Source organism: Vanellus vanellus (genome assembly GCF_965231255.1).
Source record: "Vanellus vanellus genome assembly, chromosome: 13".
Classification (NCBI taxonomy): Eukaryota; Metazoa; Chordata; class Aves; order Charadriiformes; family Charadriidae; genus Vanellus; species Vanellus vanellus.
This window is the reverse complement of record NC_138918.1, coordinates 1,552,735-1,571,682: the sequence shown is the minus strand read 5'-3', so window position 1 is coordinate 1,571,682 and position 18,948 is coordinate 1,552,735. Positions and strand designations below refer to the sequence as shown.

Below are 18,948 nucleotides of genomic sequence, written 5' to 3'. Positions count from 1 at the left end.
GGACAGCCAGTGCAACATCTCAGTAAGCTGTTGGCACCCGTGGGGAGACAGGAAAACAAGGTGACGATCCGCTTTCTAATTATCTTCCAGCCTCTCCCACCTCCCCACCCACACTCTTTTGCAATCCGGTGATTAACTTAATTACAGTTCCAGATCCAGGAGTCCATCCAGCTTGAGAACAGGAGCTTTGCCAGGAGGGTCTTGCCCTGTGTGTCCTGTCTGGGGTCAGACCAAGACCACGGACACGTACGCGAGCAACGCTGGCTGCAGAAGCAAATCCCGTTGCCTCATGGGGGGGATTTTAGGGCTAACTCCCAGAGCAAACCAGATGTGTGGGACCTGCCGCATGGAAAGAACACACTGGACGGAGAATCACAAAAGCTCAGTCTCTCCAGCGAAGGATGGGGTGGAAGATGTGTTGCACCAGAGCGTCCAAAAGGACACCTTTGGGCATTGCAGTGAGAGATAATGCAATTCCCCCATTACTGGGAGGAGCCCGGGGGCGGCTGCTGCTCCCCTGCCCAGTCCCGGACTCCCTCCCTCCCTCCCTCCCTCCCAGGCAGAGAGCTCATCTTTATTTTAGGACACCATTCACGGCGTTCCTTGGTGAGGCCGATCTGTCCAGCGCAGGCGGATGCTTTCACTGCAGTGTGCTCAGCACCGGGGCTGCAGCTCTTCCCTGGGGACCGGGCTCTGAGCAAGGACGGTGGGCTCAGGTCTGGGCTGACGTGGCCGTGGCTGTGGCCGTCACCGCTGCGCCGGTGCTGGCCGGGGGTGACAGCCGGGAGCAGCCCGGGGCCCAGCTGCACCCAGTGCTCGCCCCCTCATCCCAGGGGATGAGGGCTGTGGCACCTCTAGCTCTGCTGCCCTGGTAGTGCTGCAACAGGTACCCTAATTACAAAAGGCAATTAGTGGAGTAACACCGAGGGCTTCTCCTTCCCTCCAGGAGATGGCACGCACTCCCTGCCTTTTACAAGTGTCCTTCCCCCCTCGCAGGCTCACGCTGAGACCAACGCAGAGCATCGTCCCTTCTCCCGTGCTTTGCTGCAGCGCTGCTTCCCGGCACCTCGGTCATGGAGACCGAGACGCGCCGGCACGTGGGACCGGCTGGGAGCAGCTGCTAACATGTGCCACGAGTTATGCAGTCCTCGTGGTCTCGTCTCTGGCACCCGAGGAGGATGGCGCTGGGCTGCCGAGGCTGCTGAGGACCCAGGGGCGACGTGCCCGGTGCAGGTACCTTGTTTTGGGTGTTTGCCACCGGGCAGCGAGCTGATGGCTAAGCGCAGGGCTGTGCGCTCCTCTCCTCCTTGTGTCTGCCTGTGCTTTGCTTCCCAGGGGAAAGGTGTGCGGAGGGAGTGGAAACCACAGGGATGCTGTAAAGACTAATTGCTCGTTGGCGCAGCCATGGAGGGGTGAAGTGGCATCTCCCCCCTCAGCTCCTGCTCAGCAGCCCCCGGGCGTGGGGGGTCCCTGCAGCGGGGACCCCATCCACACCCTGCTCAGGACCCGCTGCCTGCTCCCCAGCCAGCAGGGAGCTCAGGCAGGCAGGTTAAGCTGGGCGACACTTTACCCGGCTTGCAAATGTCACCGTCCCCCCCTGCCACCCGCCCCCGCTGCCCACGCAGGACATCGGGCAAAATGTCAGACCACAAAGCGCTGCAGGGGTGGCTGCGCCCACGGATGGACAGATGGACGGACAGACAGCAGTGCCGGCCGCTGCCGCTCCTGGCCAAGGAGAGCCTTCTCGTGGCTTGGTTCTCCTGCTCTGGTTACGGGCGCGTTTCTCCAGCTCTCCCCCCTTCTGCCTCTCGGAGCACTTCGATACGGGCGATGCAAACGCATGGCTGCTTGTGGCGGGGAGCTGCTCTGTTTGCGGACCAGCTCTGCCCGGTAAAACCAGCCGCTGGCACCAAACGACAGACTCTAGCCCCAAAATTTCACTCTACGCAATGCTCTTATGCCAAGGGGCTGATCTGCGTCTCCTATCGTACCACATCCCGACTGAGCCCTGGTGCCACCCCGAGCAAAAGCTCCTGCTGACGGCCCCATCTCAGGTACCGCTCAGGTACCGTCACCGCTCCTCTTCCCCCCTCTCCATCAGCCTCGAGCCCTCGCCAGCCTCTCGGCGCTCAGACGGGTCCAAAATCTCAGTGGGCTGTTGCTAATAAGGCATGAGGCTCGAATTAGGAGCGAAAAGCAGGAATTCTCACGTGGTGTCAGATGCAGCACTTCCTGCAGCTGGCCCTCTGAAGGGTGGCCAAGCTCGATCAAGGGCTGGCTCAGGCTTCAAAACTGGGATTTGAGTTTGGGTTCAGATTTTATACCATGCCCTTCCCCAAAGAAGCAGAGGATGCTGGAATTGAGGGTTTCATCTCCAGGCCAAGTGAAACCCCACATCCATCCTCGTGGTTAACCATCAGTAGACATATCATCACTCAGAAATCAAACTTCCTCCAGCATAGTCCCAGTCTCGGTTGTTCCAAGGAAAATCACTTGGTTTCTGGGTTCACCATAAGCTCAGCAGTCATTTACTATGCTGAAAATGCGCAGGGAGTTAATTATGTTAATTCTGAAATATTTCTATGAGGACTATATAGCTTGTCTTGTTAAGTTCTAAGAAAAACTGGCGGGAAGAATTCTGCTCTTAATTCTCCTGCTTGGTATCTTATTTTAAGTTTAGCACCTAGTGGCTAATGCCTGTTTTTTTCTCCCAGCTGCCTGAGCAACCAGCTTGGGCTGTGTTTTCCTGTGCGCGCTGATGCGCAGTAACTTAACAGTGCAACAAAAGCTTGAGATAATAATTGCTATTGCCAGGAAAATCCTCCAATAAATAATAATTTTCTTATCTGCGTGACTTTAGGGCTGGAGAAGATGCCTCATAGTGTGAAACTGCAGTGCGCAGGAGCATGCAAGGAGAGTCTGAAACGAAAGATCGGAGCAAGGCAAGCTCAAAGCTGACTCTTCTTAAGCGCAGATGAGACGATCAGCAAGAAACCCCCAGAATAATTAGCCATGGATGACTAGCCACTGGAGTAAACTAGGGAGAGAAGCTGTACATCTCCCCCTCTCGCTGGCTGTGGAGCCAGACAGGTCGCTTCTTTTGACTCGTGATCTTTAGGCAAAAATTGGGGGTTTCTCAGTTGAAGGCAGTGGGTGGCTCTGGAGGCCCACGGACACCGGGCTGTCTGTTTGTCATCCTCATCTCCAGCCTGGAAAGGAGCCTGAATCACAGGCTGGGACATGCCAGGCCTTGCTAGGAGATACAGCCCCAATTTGGGTCCTGCCTGTCCCAGACAGGGCCGTACCGAGGCACCTGTGTCCGTAAAGCGGTGGGCACCAATTTGGCCCTTGCCCTGACATCTGTGAAGAAGGCAGCGCGACCGCAGGCAGGGTGTCAGCAGGCAGGAGCAGGCAGGAGCAGGCAGCCGCTCCCGCACCGCGCCAAGGAAAACAGTGCCCTGTCTCGGGCGCTGCCGCCGGTTTCCATAACAGTCCCCTCAGAGGTACGGGGATATTTTTTCAAAGGCTTTTCTACCCTGTCTCATCTCCGTAAACAACAAAACCGCCATAAAAAGCACATCGCAGGAGAGAAGTCTGCAATTTTAACTACCTGACGAAACTCAGCTGCTGTCCCGAGCGCTTCGCAGAGTGCTGTCCGCAGAGGTGACACCCACGCCGTTTATTTCCAGCTCCCGAGTGGGCAGTCTGGAGACACCGGGATGTTTGTCATGCCCGGTGTATCCACAGCCGGTTTAGGGGGAAGCCGTGGGGTCAGGCTGGCGCACAGGGATGCAGCTGAGGACGCTAGCGATGATGGGAGGTGGAAGGATGCCTTAAGTAGAAAAAAAAAAAACAAACAAACTGAACTAAAAAACTTTGGGACAGTGAAGGCAGCCCTGTGGCTGCCACGGGATGTGAGCACTGCCGTCCCTGCCGCACCGCGGCAGCGCCGGGGCACGGGGGCTGCTCCGGGCCTCGCAGTAACTGCAGTGCCAGCAGCAGGCTGCCGCGGTCTGCTCGCAGGGACTTTGCACGCTGACCTTAATGTTTTACGTGTTTATGGAGTGTCTCCATCCCAGTGCCATTCCTAAGACGCTCGTCCTAGCTCAGCTGAATTTTAAAAAGTCCCATAACTGCACCCGGGTGCAGGCAGCTTTCCCCTTCCAAACCCAGCTGGTCTCAGGGCACAGACACCATCCAAACTGCGCTCGCACATAATAACATCCCCCGAAACGCCTGATGCTGCCAGCTGCCCGCCCCGGGCAGCAGGAGCCGCTCAGGAGGCCCCGAGGCACCGGCGGGCAGTAGCCCTGGGCACGCAGCAGCCAGCCTGCGGAGGGGCCATGGCACCCGACCGCCCTGTGCCGGCTCCAGGGTTTGGGGGGCAGTGGCTGCCGTCCCTGCCTGCCCGGCCAGGGGCGCCGTGGCCGAGGCCCCAATGAGTTTTTATCTTTTTCTTGCCCAGGAGCCGCGCACTCAGCCCCCGTGCTGGGGTGCAGAGTCCCCAGGGAGTAAATGAGCATCCCCCCCACCGCCTGCACCATGCGCTGCGCTTTGTGTGGCACCCACGGAGGATCGCATCCGCACCGGGTTAGGGGTAAGCTACAAACCCCCCACGGATCGTTTAGGAGTTAGTAAACTCTTCCCATCGGTCGGAAGCTTTTTAGAACGCCCCGCAGCAAAGGGAGTATTAAGGAAGGGGAAGGGAGGGTGTTTTACTGATGTTAAATACTTGTATTTTATGTCCAAGATTTGACCTGTAATTGAAACTCATGTATAAAGGGAGGTGGAAATTCCAGTGGAAAATGTACCCAATTGAGTGGTATTCTTATGTGTAACATAGACATGCCCTGTGAGGATGTGCAGCTGTTAGAGAATTAACGAGTGACCTCTTTGGGGAAAAAAATAATCCAAGTGGGTGAAAGGCAGTTGTGGGGAGCTGCCAGGGCACGGCTATGGGAACGGCCCTGCGCACCGGCTGGGGGGGAGTTTGGAAACACACGGCGGGGACAGGGTGGTCCATCTCCTGCTAGGATGGTGCAGGGATGCAGAAGGTCATCTGTGCCCATGGCCACACGCGTGTCACTGTCCCAGGCAGCGTGTGGTGGGGGAGATGTGCAGAAAGCAGCCACATCGTCCGGCACTGAGCTCCGACCATCAGCATCACTTTCAGGGGGCTTTATGGTGTGCAGAGCGTCTCCGGTACAAGCAAACAGCTTGGATCTGGAGTTCATCTGCTGCTGCGCAGACTGGATTTGTCACGGTAAAGATCTCCCCCTCCTGTCCGCCCGGGCAGCGCGGGAGGAGAGCAAGCGTGAGAAACAACTCGGGGGGGGGCTCCCGCTCTTCTTCTCTGTCACCCAAACACAGACCAGACAGCCTCGATGCGCGATTCAGGGGCCACTCTGAGCAAGGAGGGTGACCGTGGCGGGACTGGGCTGGGCAAGCTGCCTGCCTCCGGACCCCGGGCCGGGGAGGCGAGGTGGGAGCCCAGCCCGCGAGGTTGACTGCGTGCCTTGTGCGGGCCACCACCGGGGCTGGTCCCACCTCGGGGTGGTCGGTGCCTCTTCAGGACCCAGGGAAGGGCCCTGGCGGGGTACGGGAGCACTGTCTGGCGGTGCCAAGAGGAGATCGTGCCCAGCCTTGCCACCCTGTCTATGCAGAAGGACGCGTGGGTGGAGGAGGAGGAGGAGGTGTGAGCTCGGCGAGGAAGGGCACAGGCAGCACTGGGCACCAGGAGGTTGCCCCTGAGCAGCGCTGGGGATGCCTGTGGACATCTCCAGAGGAGAAATCATCTTGCCATGGTCTCTGGTGATGGCTTGCAAAGGGCAGCGGTGAGAGCTGCTCCGGGAGGTGCTGCTGGTGACCTCCGGCTGTCTGCAGGAATGGGGTCCCTGCATGGGCGAGTGCTGGCGGGGCTCGTCTGGAGGTGGGACAGGCGGATTTACTAACTCCAGAGACGTGGGAAGAAAAGATCCAAGGTCAAGGCTGACGCCCAGATTTCGCCTCTTGAAGCGCAGCTCTAAATAAAGCGCCAGAAGCAAGGGCAGACTTTTTGAGCACAAGAAAGTCATGAGTCATTCACGAACGGCGTGTCTAGACCGTTGTGGGCAAAGCGCAAATCTTTGGGAGGACAACTCGGAGAGGACAACACCGCTCCAGAAATGAGTCTGAAGGGGACAAAAGGGTTTTGGATGTCACCCTGTGAGTCAGCGGCACACAGCCAGGGCTGGGGCTGGCACCCTGGGCACCGCAGCCAGCCCGGCTCCCGCGCCCTGAGAAACGCTTCGTGGGGAAAGCCCTTCGCTGCCTCTTTTCTAGTCCTTGTCCTGAGGGTTGGCTCTCGGAGCTGTCGGGCTTGGGTGCCTCGGGGCTGGAAACGCAGCCTGCGAGGTGTCTGTCCATCCCCAGGCATCCCGCTTGCTCCGTGTGCTTTCCCTGGGTGAGGGAGCGGGTTTGGGATGCAGGGGCAGCATGAACCCCAGTAAGGGCAACACACACCAGTGAGGGGGCAGACGGGCAGCATGAACCCCGGTAAGGGGATTGCACCCCGGTAAGGGGGCAGACGGGCAGCAGGCACCCCGGCAAGGGGCTCTGCGGCTGCATGGGGCTGTGCGAGGCAGCGGGCAGGAGCAGCGCGGTGTGATTTTTCCAGCCGTGTGCTGTGCCGCAGATCGGGGGAGCCGGGAGGGTCGCTGAACCCCCGGGCTGCGGGGGGGAGCGGTGGCAGGGAGCTGTGCCGGCGTCCTGCTGCCGCGCAGAGCATGGCAGCGTCTGCCCCTGGGCTCGGAGGGGGAGGATGGTAATTGCTCGGGGACCCTAATTATCGCCCTGTACTTTAAAGCCCGGCACCGGGCGGTGGAGCGGTGACCCGCGGCCGCAGGGAGCTCCGGGCTGTCTCACCCTATGTGATGCATTCCCATCTATGCTCCGCAGGTTTCCAGCTTTCTGGAATAGCTGCATTTTTCACATCAGTAAGTGACCCTGTGTGCAGTATTTCGGTCACCAGATCACTTTAATCACTGTTTTTCCCTTCCGCTCTCCTCTCGTTTTTATCTTTCTTTCCCTGCTGGCACCGCTCCGGAGGCTGCAGCTTTCTGGGGCGATTTCATTCCTCTTAAAGCGCCTCTGTCTCATCCCGGGAAGGGTCAGATCGGGGATTTGGGAAAGCACAAACACTTCCGAATTCAGTTTTGGGTTAGTTAAGACCCAGAAAAGTGGGTTTTGTTACCGTGTTAAAAGAAAGGTTAAGCTTTAAGCTGGACCATGGATGCCGTGTTAGGATGCTGTGCTGGGGTTAATAGAATAATATTTGGCCCTGGCTGCATATTAGCTATTCTTGAAAGGAATTCATAAATATTAACCATGGCACTCCTTGAGGGCCTGTGTCAGCCTCTATCTGCCACGTTTAGCAGCTGGGGAAATGAAGCATTTTCGTTATGCTGTTTCCCTCAGCGCGTGAGCGTGAGCGGGCCTTCAGGGAGAAACGAAGGGCTCGCGGCGGCCAGAGCTGAGTTACCTTCAGGCACCGGGTGCTCTGCACCCTGTGGCCCCGGCTGAGCTCCACCGCCGCCTCCGGCGCAGGCACGGCGCGCCAGTCCCCGTCCCTCGGGAGGGCAGTGCCGCCCCGCCGTGCCAAACGCCTCACGCTCACAGCGCGTAAGAGTATATATAAAACCTGCGAGTCACCGACGGCTTCTGCAACCGCCCTGCGAGGCCTCAGCGGCTGCTTTTGTTCTCCAACAGCATTAAAACAACAGACGCTGATGTTGGAAACGCGGCAAAAAATAGTAACTGCTATTACTGAGAAACACTGAGTCAGGCATCGTCTTTAACAAATGGGGAGAGGGAGGATTACTGCATTCACAAAGGCCACCCACCGCGCCGGGGCAGAGATACCATGACAGAGCAATAGTCCCTCTCTCTCCTGCTGAACTGGTTTTCAACAAATTCTTCTGCAAAGAGATTTCTATTGTGAGCCGTTGGAAAGGCGAGCCCAGCCAGGCCTGCAGCCCAAACGATAATCACTTACAGTTCCGCAGTGGCAGAAAACGCACGCAGGATTTCTACAAGTGCCCCACCACGAGCCGTTGCCCGCTGTGTCCAAGGGGGTGATGCATCGGTACCCCGCGTCGGCCGCGCCAGAGCAGCCCGCGAGGGCCGGGGCTGGTTTCACCGGGCACCCCCCTGGAATATATATCCTCATTTAGGGAATGTTTACTGAAAGGGTTTGTAGGACACAATGCAAGTGCCGACATGTGGCTCACGGCCCTGGTTGTGGTCTCTCTCAGACACATGGGCAAATATGCCGCAGCGTGTGCTGCTCTTCAGCGCGTTCTGGTGGCGGCCGGTTCGTCTGAAAAAGCGCAGTTCTGGGGCTCTCTGGCAGAACAGCCCCAAACCTCCACCCTACGGCTCTGCCCGCGCTCCCCCGTGTCCCCTGTCCCTCGCCTTGGCTTTCTGCCGGCACCCTGCTTGCCAAAGGTGGACAATGCTCCTCGTGGGTCTACGCCGGTTGCAAATTCCTGGTGGCCGTGACTCTCCCCGTGGGTGAGCCTGCGCCTGCGCTGGCTTAGAGGGATCCGGGTGATGGTAGGGCTTCGCCTTCTGGGAATTTACCTGTAGCTGGTGACAGGTTTGGTTTGACCTGTTGCTAATGCTCATCTTTCTCCACCGTTCCTTGCAACCTCTCATTTCTGAACCCTCATTTAGAGAGCGGTATCTCCATCTCATCTAAACCCCTGTGATTTTGGGGGTTATGAAATTAAGGATGGGGCTGTTGAAGGCACTGGGCGAATGTACTCGGCATTCCCGCATCCGGCAGAGGACAGTACGGCAGCTGAGAAGCCAGATGAAGGCAGACCCGGTTGTATTTTCAGAGGTCACTGTGCAATTACCCCAAATGGGCGTTCAAACAATACAGGGCGAGGCTGACACCCCCACTCTGACGGGAGTTGCCCCCGGACCTCCGGGGCTGCCGGGGGTCAGGGCATCGCCAGCCACCTTCCCTGCGCCGTCCTGCAGCTCTGCCCCGCTCCCACGGCCTCCCGTGATGGATCGCAGGCACGAGCGGTGCCAGGCTCCGAGAGGCAGCACCGCTCGCTTGATAATCTTATTTCCTGCCAAGCAGAAGCCAAAATCTAATAGGAGTTTCTGTAATCCACGTGTGCTCCCGTGCGTTTGTTTCCTCAGCCCCCTCGCCCTCCAGCCGGCCGCCCCGCAGCAGCGTGCAGGGACGTGGCCGTCTCCGGCACCGCTCCTCCGTGCCGCGCTCCCGCTGACGGAGCCGCTCGGGCTCCGCTGCTCCCGGCGGGGTGAGACAACCGTCCCCTCCCCAGACGCGGGTCCGGGGCTCTGCCATCGCTGGCACCCTGCACGCAGCAGAGGTTTGCACTGGCTGCGGGCGGCATTTGCACCTGAAGGTGACACCAGCGTTTGGGAACTGGCGAGTCTGGGGAGCCTGTGAGGGTCAGAGGCTCAAGAAATTTGGGCTTAGAAAAGGCTATATCTGAATTGTACCGCTGTGCATGGGTCCACCGTTCTGTTCAGGGCTAAAAAAAAAAAAAACCCAAGCTCGGTTTATCTCGCTCTTTTAAAGGGGTACTTGCAGTTCATTTTGAAGCTGTGAGTGGTGGAGAAGGTCATCTTCACCCCTCCTCGTCCACCTAAATCATGGTCAGGCGTTGGCTGGGAGAGCTGGGAGTCACGGGCAGGTCCTGCTGGGAGCTGCATCTGCAGTGCAGGCAGAGGGGGCTGCTGGCGCCGAGGTGAGGTCTTGTACCTAACCAAGCACACGGCCAGATCGCCACTGCAGCCTGGCCACGGTCTCGGTTGGAGCCTGCAGGACATGGGACATGGGATTTGGGACATGGGATGTTACAGCTGCCCCCCGGGATGCACCACCGATCCCCTTCCTCAGGCACACACCGGTCCTCAAAGCCTTTGCCAAGTGCCTGAAATTGGACGGACTGTGGCCCAGCACCACATGAGCTGCCGGAACCCTCCAGCCAGGTCTGGTGGGACAGCAGGGCCCCGGCGGCACCGCCGTCGGCTGCGCTGGCGTTGGCCACACAGGCAGCAAACGCCGCTCCTCGCCCCAGGGCACCGCGCAGCCGCTTCCCACGGCAAACACACAGGAGAAAACCATCTGAGCTGCGTGTAGGAAAATCACCCAGCGCCCTCCAGCCCTGCAAGCCTGGCAAATTAAGGCAAATATTTGCACACCAAAAAAAAAAAAAAAAAAGACTCAAGGGGAAGAGCCAGGACTGGCCAGTGCCAGACAAAGTGAGTAAGAAATAACGCCCCGTCCCCGTGGGTGCGCAGAGCCGAGGGCAGGAGGGCGCAGCGCAGGGGAGGGGTTTCACCGCAGGGGATGCTGAGGGTACGCGCAGCCTCTCGTGAGCGGCATCCGCAGCAAACCTCGTCATGAGGGTGGTCGTGGGCGCCCCGAGAGCGGCCACAGCCACTGCAAAGCCGGAGCCCCCCGCGGCCAGCCTGGGACCCACAGGCAGCACGAGAGCGGGACCGACCCAGTCACCAGCTAGCAGCTACTATACCGTAAAAAGGAAAATCGGTGATTGCTTCCTCATTGAAAAGCTACAACTTTCTTTCGCTAATTAGTACCCTAAAGCCAGGCTTATTCCCGATGAAATGTGTGTGTTTGTGGTTCAGGATTGCAATGGCTCTTAAAAGCCCTTCTTTGTGCCTCCTCCCCCAGGCTGCGGCTCACGCAAATACGGGCTGGCTGAGCAATGGATGGAAGCATTTGCGGTTTGGTCGGGTTCCTGCGCTAATCGGGGGCCACATCCAGCACCTAGGAGCTGGTGAAAACTGCACCCAGCTGAAAGGAGGCTGAGTTCTGCAGGAAAGGGGCACAGTGGTGCTTCCGAAACGACCCCGGGAATTTTCCCTGCAACAGGTAGACCCAGCCCCGGCGGGGAGGGAAAGCCGAGAGTGCACAGGAGTGGGAAAGGCCCTTCCTAAGTGCTAACTGCTGTTTGTTTTTTTTTTTTTTAATTTCTGACTTGGCATCAAAGGGGAAAACAAATTTAAGAAGGTGTTTGAAATTCTGGTTTTGGTTTCATCTATGAGTGCATCATTGGAAGCACATTGAAATAAGAGGAAAGAGACTGGAATAAAACCGCTGCCGCTATTATCCTTATGGGCCTTGTGACTTAGCCCCAACTCCTCATTACAACTACGCTCTGAGCTGCTAACTGCTATCGAAGCCAAACCAAAGATGCCAAATATAAAGACCAATTGCTGCAAGCTCTAATTGCCCCGGCTGGGCGGGCGCAGGTGCTGTGCACGGCCGAGTCCCCGTCGCTCCCCTTCCACTGCATTCAGCCTCTTGGCTTATTTGTGCCGCTTAGCCAAGGGGAAAACCCTGATAAAGCAGACACAGGGAGACCCACCCAGAGCTACCAGCTCCCCGTCACCGCTGTGCTGGAGGATGGGGGTCCTGGGCGCCGGGGGGGCGCTTGGGCTGGAGGAGCAGCGGGCAGGAGCTGAGCCGTGCAGCTGACGGGGAATAAAGTGGAAGGAGCCGTAGCCAGCTGCACGACGAGCTGCCTCGGCTGGGAGGAAGATCAAGGTCTCAGGAGTGGGAGGAAGGCCAAAGTCATTTGGGGAGCTTGGGAGGGAAAGTCTATCCCCTGGGCCGGGGTGGAGCTGGGAAGGAAAGTTTATCCAAAGGGCTCGCAAAGCTCTGGGTCTGGCTGGAGACCTCGGTGGACCCAAACTCTGTCCAGCCCTAATCCAAAGTGCGTGTTCCTGCGCATCCCGAGTGCTCGGAGCGGCCGGAGGAAGCGGGGCCGACCCAGTGTTGAGGGAGAACAATTGGACATTGTGCTGCCTTATCGCCACCCAGCCCGGTCCTGCCCTCAGGAACCAATTAAACTTTAGACCCCTGTTTATGCAGATCTTCCCGTACGTCGCCTGCGCTCTCCAGGGCGATTGCCGCAGGGGCTGAGAGGTGCCTGGGCTCCCCGTTACCATCGTTTGCAACCCATCTCCCAGCCAGTGCATCGGGTCCGGCAGCCAGTGGGGATGCGGGGACGCCGGGGTGCTCACACGCAGCTTTCGCTGGAGCGGGGCGCAAACCCGGGAGCAGGGGGGTGGCGAGGTGATGCTCCCACCGGGATGGCCGCGGCAGCCATCCACAGGGCGGCTGAGGGGGCCGGTGGGGTGCGCTGGGGGGCACCCGGTACCTCTGAGCAATGGGCAGGGCTGGGGGCGGCAGCTCGTGCCCGAGACCCCGAGGCACCTTCGGACGCGCTGCCCACAGCGCAGCGGCACGCTGGGCTGCGTGGGTCGCACCCGGTGCTGGGCCTCCGAAGCCCCGTGGGCACGGCAAGGGGTGCACGCCAGACACGGGGCGCTGAGCAGCTCAGCCGTGCAAACGACACAGGCACGGAGCGGGGTGTCGACGGGTGTCCAAGCAGGAAACCAGGCAAGCCGTACAAAATTAATTTAACCCGCTTCGCTTCCGTCTTATCATGTTCAACCCCTGCTCTGACTCATTTTCTTCTTACCTGCCTCACCAGCACTTCCCAGGCTGGATCCCGGCCCCTCCCTGCTGGCCGGGATGGATGAAACCACCCAAAACGCTGCCGGGACCTGGGGACACTGGGACGGCCCAGGGAGCGCTGGATCCAGCGCCGGAGGAGGGGGCGATGCTCCGCACTTACTGCTTTGGGCAGGGAACGGTCAGAGCGAGCAGAGGTTGGCTACACGCAATTATTTCTAGTAAGATCTGAGCTTACAAAATCTTATGCAAGTTAAAAAATATTTTTCAGTAGGATTTGGCTATCTGGCTAGAGTAGGCCCAAGGACTTTTTTTTTTTTAAGGAGACCTTTTTTTTTTTTTTTTTTTCATCAAAAATGAAGCATTTTATAGTGCTGTGTCATGTCAACAAAATTATTATTTTTTTTTTAATGGTCCAAATATTGTGTTTTGCAATATAATTTTTTATTATTATTATTCCAATTCAAATTCTGATCCGGGCTTCTGCCCGAAGCTTTAGGTTCTTTTGCAGTAATTTTGAGCCTGCAATTTGAAATGACACTCCCGCCTTTGGAACCCTTCCCCTCCCCGGGGGGGGGGGGGGGCAGCGCTCCGCAGCCACTTCCAGGGCTCGGGGGGCGCGGTGGGGGTGGCCAAAGCAGGTGGGGACCAGCACCCCTGAAATCCGAAATCTGGCTCTGGAGAAGGCACTTGCATCCTCTCCCCTTGTCGTCGTCCCCCCCACCCCCCCGCCCCTCGCTGCGCGCCCCCGTGGGACCCGCGCAGGGCACGCGTGGGCTCCCTCCCTCCCCCCCCGGCACCTACCGCCCTCTCCGTGGTCCTCCCGGTGTCGAGCGAGGGGAGAAAAGGGCTAAAATAAATAAATTTAAAAGAAAAAAAAGCTGCTGCTGCTGCTGCCGCCAAGCTGCCTGTGGGCGGCGGGAGGATGCCCGGGGCGGGGGGATGGAGGGGGGGGGAGAAAGGGGCGGCGATGCTCTGTCGCATCCACCCCCCCGGAGCGGCGGTCACCTGCGGGCGCTGCCGTCGCTGCGGGCAGCTGCCTGCTCTGCCTGCAGCGGCGGGACAGCCCCGCGGGCGGGGGCTGCCGACGGGCCGCCCACCGGGGGGGGACAGCGCGGGCGGCGGGGGACAGCGCGGGGCGAGACCCCAGCGCCGGGGGGGGAAGCGGTGGTTGTCCCACTCGCTCTTCTCCTTCCCTTCCCCGTGCTCCGCGCCGGTCCCGCTTATTTCGGATAAACCCTCCGGCCCCGATGTGCTCCCGGGTGCAACCGGGCAGCGGGGACGGGGGTCTCTGCCCTCCCCGGGGGGGCAGAAGGGACTGGAGCGGGCGGCTGTGGCAGGGCTCCGCTGGGCACCTCCGCGCCAGCGCTGGCACCGCGCTGGGGCTGGGGAGAGTGTGGCCTTAAAAGCCGAAGCGCTCTGGAAAGCGCTGTCAGCCTGATAAAATGCGACTCCATCTCCCCAAGGACGGGGCCTCCTCGCCGCAGCGGCTGCCCGCTGCCAACGCCAGCGCGGCGGCAGGGAGCTGCGGCAAGACCGTGCCGGAGCCAGTGGTGGGCTCGTGGGTGCCAGTGGTGGGCTTATGGGTGCCAGCGGTGGGCTCATGGATGCCGGCAGCGGGCTCATGGGCGCCAGCGGTGGGCTCATGGGGTGCCGGCAGTGGGCTCATGGATGCTGGCAGCGGGCGCAATGTGTGCCAGCGGTGGGCTCATGGGGTGCAGGCTGCAGGGCGCATGGAGGCTGCGTGCTCGCTGGCTGCAGCGTTAAAGAAGCAAGTGCGATGACTTCACAGCTTGGCCTGCCTCCACGGGTGCTTTGATGTGGTGTTCAGGCTGTGTTATCTACGGCTCACTCAGCATCGGCTTTTAGCCTGTGTATTTGGGCAGGCAGTCCCGGCTGAAAGTATACTGAGCCCAGATGTTTTGATAAAAACATACTCTGGGTGACTGCAGGCAGCAGCAGGTAGCGTGGACAGGTCCTAATGCATCCAACAGCACAGGTGGACTCCAGGCTTTCCTAGCGTATCAATATTCCTGCTCTTATTTTTTTTTTCCAGTTTGAACAAGCCCACACAAGATTCGCTCCCACCATTTCAGCCACATGTTGAAAATAGAAAGGAAAACTAAGAACGCTATAGCCAAACATCGCTGCATCTCAAAAAAAGACTGGCCCTGGCTTCGGCTCAGGCTCTCCTGGATGAGAGGCATTTGGGTTATTAAGATATGAGGCATATTAGGAAACACTGCTCCGTTTTCTCACACAAGAGAACATCCCCCTCGTCTCAGAGCTGTGGGGAGGCTGCACCCCCTCCCCGCACCCCCGGCCCTCCCCGCCGCTTGCCGGGCTCTCCTGTCACCTCTCCTGCGGTCGGAACTGGCAGTTCTGACGCTGTGCGGGGTATGGGGCACCGCTCACGGCATCCTGCCAAATTCAGCGTTGTATCCTTTCTGCCCGTCCTGAAGGCAGCCGTCCCTGGGACGGAGCCAACAGCGCGGAGCAAACGCTTGCCCCAGCAGCAGGCACCGGCGCTGGGCACTAGAAAGACGAGCAGAAAGTCCCTGCCTTGGCCAAAGCCCAGAGGCTGACGGTGCCGCGCTGCTCTGCTCCCAGAGCCGCCGGGGATGGGGGTCGCTGCCTTCACAGCCAGCTCTGCTTCCTCCTGCCCAGCGCTGCCCGGGACGCCCCAGTTGCAGCAGATGCCCGTGGTATTTCCCAGGCTCTCGGCACGGCGTTGGACGGCTGGGACCTGCGCCTGGCTGAGAACGTCCTCTGGCCTCCTTGGCTATGAGTCCCATAAATAATATATACTTCTTGAGGTTGTTTGGAAGCACAGTGAATAATTAACCATAGAGCCGCTTTCTGCCCCACGGGAGCAGTCGGTGCGTGTCCCTGCCTGGCACCCCGCCGTACGCACACAGCGCCCCTGCGAGCAGCCGAGCCCCGGCACGCGCGGCCCCAGCGGCTCCTCTTCCACCCACACCACGGTCACGCAGCGGAGACCCATTGACACAAAACTTTCCGCCAGCCCGGTTGAAAATGAGACCCACGAGATCCCGCAGGTGCCAGGCCGTGGTTTCGCCCCTCTCCTTGGAGCCGGACGGCTGAAGCGGCTCAAGCCAGTGCCGCTCAGCCCAGTCCAGGCTGGGAACAGCGCTGAAGTGGAAAGTCCCCCCCTCCCGCCTCCCTGCCAGCTCCCTGCCTCCCAGCCCAGAGGGAGGAAAAGGAAACCCCAGTTGTTCCCCTAGCGACGCACACCCAGCCGAGCCTGCAAACTTGGCCAGGAGTTAACCAGGACCGCGCGCTGCACACCATTTGGGAAGGGGCTGTGGCTCTGACAGGACGCCGTACCCGGGGGGGGACACCGAGGGATGCTGGAGGAGACACTCACCTGCCGGGTTGGGGTGCAGGGGGACGGGGCGGTGGTGGCAGCAGCACCGTGGGGGCGGCCAGGAGGCAACGCTGCCAACCCCCCCTGGGGTGGGCAGGAGCTGCCCGGGGTCACCCTGCCCCTCGCCCCGCTCCCCCCAGAGCAGGCAGCTCCCCGAGCGATGCGCCCACACCCGCGCGCCCTCGCACCACTCACGGGCAGCGTCCCTCAGGCGGGTGCGGGCACCGGGGCTGTGCCGGATCCCGGGCAAAAGCTGGCATCGGCCAGCGGGCACCGCGGTGCGCGGGGAGCGAAGCGGCACCGTGGCTGGCAGCGCCGGCCGCCGCTCTGCACCCACATAGGACAAGGAAGTATGGATAATCCTTCGCCTTGCTATTTTTTTCCTCTCATGTGATCTTGTTTTTGGACTGCTATTTCGGGGCTGGACTCCAGCCCAGGTGAAAGACAAGGATTTAATCCAGCCTGCCTCCCCCATCGCCCGCAGGGCCTCCCAGGACCTCTGCCTGCCTGCCCCAAGGATGGGGTTAGAGCCCGCTGCCGGCACCGGGCCGCTGTGTGCTGCCCAGCCCTTTCCTTCTCCCGCTGCAAAGTCCGCGGACTGTTCCTGTGCGGTTGCAGGGTGATGGCAAACAGGCTGCGGGGTGCACGCCGTGCCCGGCTGCCCCTCTGCCCCGTCCCCTGGGTACCCTCTGCCCTGTGTCTCCCCGGGGACTTGGCACAGCTGCAGAGTCCCAGTCTCCCCAGCACCGTTTGCCCTCTTTCTGCCCATTCCTGCCCCGGAAACAGCCTGTCAGGAAGCGGATAGGAGATAAATACATTAAAAAAATGCTCACAGTTTGCAGGAGCCTTGACACGAACTGATGCAAGGTCTGACCCCACAAGTGCTCATCGTCCCCCCCGTGCCAGCTGTGAGCGTCCCACCAGCGCTCGGAGGAGATGGACACGGGGGGGGGCTGCTGGGGGTCCCCCTGCACGGTGTGTGGAGGTCAGAGCCTGCGCTGCAGCACGCGTGTGTCCTGTCCATCCCTTCTCTGGGACCTCTTCTGGCGGCAGGTCCTTGGGGACATTCTGGTACCTCCAGCCCCACGTGCTCGGCAGTGTCAGGGCTGACTGCTTTTATCCCGTTTAAGTCTTTCAGCCCTCTGGATGAAAGCTGGAGGGTGGCAGTGGGGCGCTGGGGGAGGGCAGCCCGGTTCTGCCGGCTCGCTGGCTGGCAGGAGGGACCCCGGCATGGGGAGGAGCGGGGCAGAAAAGGAATGCCTGGGATGTGACGCCACGTCTCGCCTGTCCCCACGTGCACGACTCTCGTGCAGACACATCCGTGCCCTCTCACGGTAGGTGGCGGGAGGAGCGGATGCTGTCACGGTGTATTTAGTTGCCTAAATCAGGTCTTTGCATGAATAAAAATGGTTAAAGGTTCCTGTGCCGAAGACCAGAGCTGCCCGTGTAACGGGGCTGATCCTGCTGGGGACTTTCTGTCCTGTGCAGCCGGCCCAGCGCAGGCACAGGGGAGAAGGGGCTTTTGCAGCTGAGAGAGGGTGCGTGCAGGGCCACACCATGCCCGGACAAGCCGGAGCCTCAGGGGAACCTGAATTTCCTTCTCTGTAGGCCGTCTCCCCGGTTCAGCTACGGTAGAGGCCCGTTTCAGCACCTGGCACTGAGCCGCACAGCACCGCAGGCAGGCAGCGCGGGCCGGGTGAAGGATGGGACCCACGATGTGAAACTTTGATCAGAGGTAGGTACGATCTGGTTTACAGAGAAGTGGGTTATTGCAGATGCATGCTTGGTAAGTGAAAAATTCGGGTCGAAGAGTTAAAAACCATTCCCTTTCTGAGTCTATTTCACAATCTTTAGATAACGTGTAAAATTGTTTTCTTTTTTCCTGCTTCGCTTTCACCAGTTTTACGGGAAATAAGGAATTGCTCTCTGGCACCCATGAAATGCTCTGTTCTCTTTGGGGGAGAGGGGACGGGAACTCTCGCTGTAGGAACACCACCCGGGTAAAAGCTTTTCTCCTGCACTGTCTGCAAATCGGAGTGTTTGGGACAACGACGTGTGACCCAAAGCTCCTGTGAAGCCACTTGTCCCCTTTGGACCAATTTCTGTGGGTGGGCTCGAGGGGAAAACCAATTCCTTTATAAACGTAGGAGGGGTTTTAGTCCAGGAGGGGATGAATAAGGGGACTGAGCAGGAGAGGGATGCGGCGGGGCCGCCAGGGGGCGCCGCAGGGCCGCGGCGCGCGGGGCGCAGCTGGGCACAGCTGGAGGGGGGCGCAGCGGGGCGGGGGGCGCAGCTGGGAGCGCCTCGGGGGCGGGCACCGCTGGGGCACGCGGCACAGCTGGGGGCGGGGGGGTATGGCACAGAGGAGGGGAGCGAGCGAGCGGCGCTGGGGGAGCACAGCTGGGGCACAGCTGGGGCCGGGGCACAGCTGGGGTGGCTGGGGCACAGCTGGCAGCCGCGGGGGCATCTGGGGCTCATGCAGGTGATGATGCTCGCGGCTGCAGGTCCACAGCTGGAGCGCATGGGGGTGGCAGCGGAGCTGGCAGTGTGGCCCAGGCGGCAGCATGCGTGCACAGCTGGCGCTGCGCACAGCTGGCGGCGCACCCGCCTCCGGGGACACAGGGCCCGGGTTACCTGCGCTGGCTCCCGACAGCCGCGGCAGCAGCTCCGGGCTGGGGTTTGCGTCCTCCGTGCCCCGCAGGTGGTGTGAGGCCTCTGCTCTCTCAGGTTGTGGCTGAGGTCATTAGGAAGGAATCGAAGGCAGGCAGGAAGGCTGTTTCTCATTAAGATCATCTCATTCACCCCGATTTCTGTCAAAACCAGTCATCCTCCCAACCAGACTCGCAGTAGAGTAATTTTGTTTGTCTTTTCCATGGTCTTGCACATCGCTCTCAGCCGGGGCTCACTCGCCAGGATCCCTTTGGCCTTTTCCAGTCCCCGTTTCCCAGGAGGGAGCACCCCCTCCTGAAGAATGACTCCCATCCTTTGTATCTTAATGGATGACCTTATATATTGAAACAAATGTTGTTTACTT

The 18,948-nt window shown here is 59.8% G+C and overlaps 1 protein-coding gene across 2 annotated transcripts in view; it reads right to left on the bottom strand.

The window, feature by feature from the left end:
* FGF1 (fibroblast growth factor 1) overlaps window positions 1–16,235 on the bottom strand; it is a 30,086-nt gene extending 13,851 nt beyond the window's left edge. Inside the window, exon 1 of one of the 2 annotated variants that reach the window (XM_082490093.1) lies at window positions 16,110–16,235. The gene's annotated coding sequence lies outside the window, so the exon portion shown is untranslated. Of the gene's footprint in view, window positions 1–13,330; window positions 13,453–16,109 lie in introns of those variants that run through there. The other variant, XM_082490092.1, reaches the window with a different exon arrangement.
* Between the last annotated feature and the right edge of the window lie 2,713 nt (window positions 16,236–18,948).